The sequence below is a fragment of the Arachis hypogaea genome, chromosome 10 (assembly GCF_003086295.3).
Source record: "Arachis hypogaea cultivar Tifrunner chromosome 10, arahy.Tifrunner.gnm2.J5K5, whole genome shotgun sequence".
Classification (NCBI taxonomy): domain Eukaryota; kingdom Viridiplantae; phylum Streptophyta; class Magnoliopsida; order Fabales; family Fabaceae; genus Arachis; species Arachis hypogaea.
The window spans coordinates 58,107,988-58,112,044 of NC_092045.1; positions in this window are offsets into that span (position 1 = coordinate 58,107,988).

Genomic DNA, 4,057 nt, shown 5'->3' on the forward strand with positions numbered 1-4,057 from the left:
CAGAGAGCATCAAAGAACCAACAGAGGATGAGAAGCAAACAAAAGCAGATCAAGAGGAGATGCCAAACAAAAGCACTGAAAAGCTTAAAGAGAAGGATAACCACCAGAGTCAACAGCAAGTAAGGAAAAACAGCACAACTCCACTGCCTTATCCCCAGAGGTTCAACAAGGAAGTTAAGGACTAGCATTTCCACAAATTCCTTGAGACCTTCAAGAAGCTGGAAATCAATATCCCTCTAGCTGAAGCACTTGAGCAAATGCCTTTGTATGCCAAGTTCTTGAAGGAGCTTATCAATAAGAAAAGAAGTTGGCTTGAGAGGGAAACCGTATTACTCACCGAGGAATGCAGTGCTGTGATTCAACGGGGTATTCCACCAAAACTCAAGGATCCGGGGGGCTTTGTAGTGTCGTGCACCATTGGAAAAACAATTCTCAACAAAGCTCTCTGTGACCTTGGTGCCAGCATCAATTTAATGCCTCTTTCAATGATGAGAAAGCTTGATATAGAAGAGCTTAAACCCACCAGGATGTCATTAGTTATGGCTGACAGATCCATTAAGACACCCAATGGAATTGTGGAAAATCTGTTGGTGAAGATTGGGGAATTTATCTTCCCAGCAGATTTTGTGATTTTGGATACTGAAGAGGAAGGAAGTGACTCAATCATTTTGGGAAGGCCATTTTTACACACAGCAAGAGCCATCATTGATGTAGAAAAAGGAGAAATGATCTTCAGGGTCCATAATGAACAAATGATCATAAATGTTTTCAAGTCAATGCAAAACATCCCTGAGCAAGAGGACTATGTAAAAGTGGATATGATAGAGAGTTTGGTGGAAGAAATGCTGGAAGAAAATTCTCAGGAGCAAGAAGGAAATCAAGGTGCAACAGAAGAACAAGTAGCTGAGACCTTCATTGAAGATGAGAAACAGGACAAGAAGGAAGAAGTACGGAAACAAGAACTGAAACCACTACTTCCCCATCTCAAATATGCATTTCTAGGTACATCAAAGAGTTTCCCAGTGATCATTAATTCATCCCTGACAAAGAAGGAAGAGGGAGAGCTTCTTAATGTACTCAAAGCTCACAAAGATGCTTTAGGATGGACCATTGATGACCTGAAAGGAATCAGCCCTGCAGTATGTATGCATAAAATCCTCTTGGAAGACAATTCCAAACCAGTAGTTCAACCTCAAAGAAGGCTAAATCCTACAATGAAGGAAGTTGTCCAAAAAGAAGTAATGAAGTTGTGGAATGCAGGGATAATTTTCCCAATATCTGACAGCCCATGGGTGAGCCCGGTTCAGGTTGTACCAAAGAAAGGAGGAATGACGGTCATCACCAATGAAAAGAATGAGTTGATCCCTACTAGAACAGTGACTGGATGGAGGATGTGCATAGACTATAGAAGATTGAATGATGCCACCAGAAAGGACCATTTCCCTCTTCCATTCATTGATCAGATGTTGGAACGGTTGGCCGGTCATGCCTATTACTGCTTTTTGGATGGATATTCTGGGTATAATCAAATAGTGGTAGACCCCAAGGACCAAGAGAAGACTGCCTTTACATGCCCATTTGGAGTCTTTGCATACCGAAGGATGCCCTTTGGGCTTTGCAACGCCCCTGCCACATTTCAAAGGTGTATGCTATCCATTTTTTCTGATATGGTTGAAAAATTTCTAGAGGTCTTCATGGATGACTTCTCTGTTTTTGGTGATAATTTCAATGCTTGCCTAAACCATTTAACCCTTGTCTTGAAACGATGCCAAGAAACTAATTTAGTTTTAAACTGGGAAAAATGTCATTTCATGGTACCCGAAGGGATTGTCCTTGGCCATAAAGTTTCAAGAAAAGGGATAGAGGTTGATAAGGCAAAGGTTGAGATAATAGAAAAACTCCCTGCACCAATTAATGTGAAATCTGTTAGAAGTTTCTTGGGACATGCCGGATTTTATAGAAGGTTTATCAAGGACTTTTCAAAAATAGCCAAACCTTTAAGTAATCTTTTAATGCTTGATAATCCTTTTGTGTTTGATGAAGACTGCCGGCATGCCTTTGAAACCTTAAAACATAAACTCACAACAGCACCAATCATCACACCTCCAGATTGGGAATTACCTTTTGAACTCATGTGTGATGCAAGTGACCTTGCAATTGGTGCTGTACTTGGGCAAAAGAAAGGAAATCTGCATCATGTTATATATTATGCAAGTAAAGTGTTAAATGATGCCCAAAGAAATTACACCACAACAGAGAAGGAGTTGCTAGCTGTAGTGTATGCATTTGATAAGTTTAGATCATACTTGATAGGATCCAAAGTTGTGGTTTATACTGATCATGTTGCACTTAAGTATTTGATGTCAAAGCAGGATGCTAAACCAAGACTCATCAGGTGGATATTGCTCCTACAAGAGTTTGACATTGAGATAAGAGATAGGAAGGGCACTGAAAATAAGGTTGCTGATCATTTGTCAAGGTTACCACATGAAACAACTCAAAAGGCTTCTCAGCCCGTGAATGAAAGCTTCCCAGATGAGCACCTCATGCAGATCCAACAAACACCTTGGTTTGCTGACATAGCTAATTACAAAGTTGGAGGGAAGATACCTCAAGAGTTTTCTAAGCAACAAATGAAGAGGTTAATCAATGAAGCAAGGAAATTTTCATGGGATGAACCCTTCCTGTTCAAGAGATGCTCTGATGGAATAATCAGAAGGTGTGTTCCCGAGAGTGAAGTAAGGGACATCTTGTGGCATTGTCACGGTTCAGCTTATGGTGGACACTTTGGCCCAGAAAAAATAGCTGCAAAAGTACTGCAAAGTGGCTTCTATTGGCCAACCATCTTCAAGGATGCCAGAGAATATGTTCATCAATGTAATGAATGTCAGAGAACAGGAGGATTAACAAGAAGGAATGAGATGCCTCAGAACTTCATCTTGGAATTAGAATTGTTTGACCTATGGGGAATTGACTTCATGGGACCCTTTCCCCCTTCCTATTCTTTTAGATACATCTTGGTAGCAGTAGAATACGTCTCAAAGTGGGTGGAGGCCATAGCCACAACTACCTGTGACGCACAAGTTGTCCTCCAATTCCTAAAAAAACACATTTTTACAAGATATGGAGTACCCAAGGGGCTTGTTAGTGATGATGGGGGTCACTTTTGCAACAAACAGATGGAAAAACTCCTCCACAAATATGGAGTAGTCCATAAGGTAGCCACACCATACCACCCTCAGACTAACGGTCAAGCTGAATTGGCAAATAGGGAATTGAAGAAAATCCTAGAGAAAATAGTGGGAATCACAAGAAAAGATTGGGCTAGAAAGCTAGAGGATGCATTATGGGCATATAGGACAGCTTTTAAAACTCCTATTGGCAAGTCACCCTTTCAGCTTTTGTATGGTAAATCCTGCCACCTCCCTGTAGAGCTTGAACACAGAGCTTTTTGGGCCACTAAACTCCTCAACCTTGATTCTCAAGCTGCAGGAGAGAAAAGGCTGTTACAACTAAATGAGTTAGATGAATTCAGGCTAGACGCTTATGAAAGTGCCAAGATATACAAGGAGAGAGCTAAGAGGTGGCATGATAAGAAGATCACAAAGAAGGAATTCAAGCCAGGACAGCAAGTGCTCCTGTATAATTCAAGGCTTAAACTTTTCCCTGGCAAACTAAGGTCTAAGTGGACTGGGCCATACTTGGTGACAAAGGTTTTTCCCTATGGGAGTATTGAACTGCTTGATGAGGCAACAAAGAATCAATTCACAGTAAATGGTCACAGAGCAAAGTTGTACTTGGGAGGACAATGGGATAAGGAAAAAGAGGTCCAGAACCTACAGCCTTCTTGAAAAGAATGGAAAGATGTCAAGCTAATGACAATAAAAGAGCGCTTGTTGGGAGGCAACCCAACCTGAGGTAGTTTTCTTTTCATAACTTTTTCAATAGAAATGTTGAATAATTGATATGTATTGCAAGGAAAAAAAGTTTGGTGTTACACACCAAAAACAATTCAAGGGAGAATGTAGGATTCTAAGTTTGGTGTTCCACCAAAACT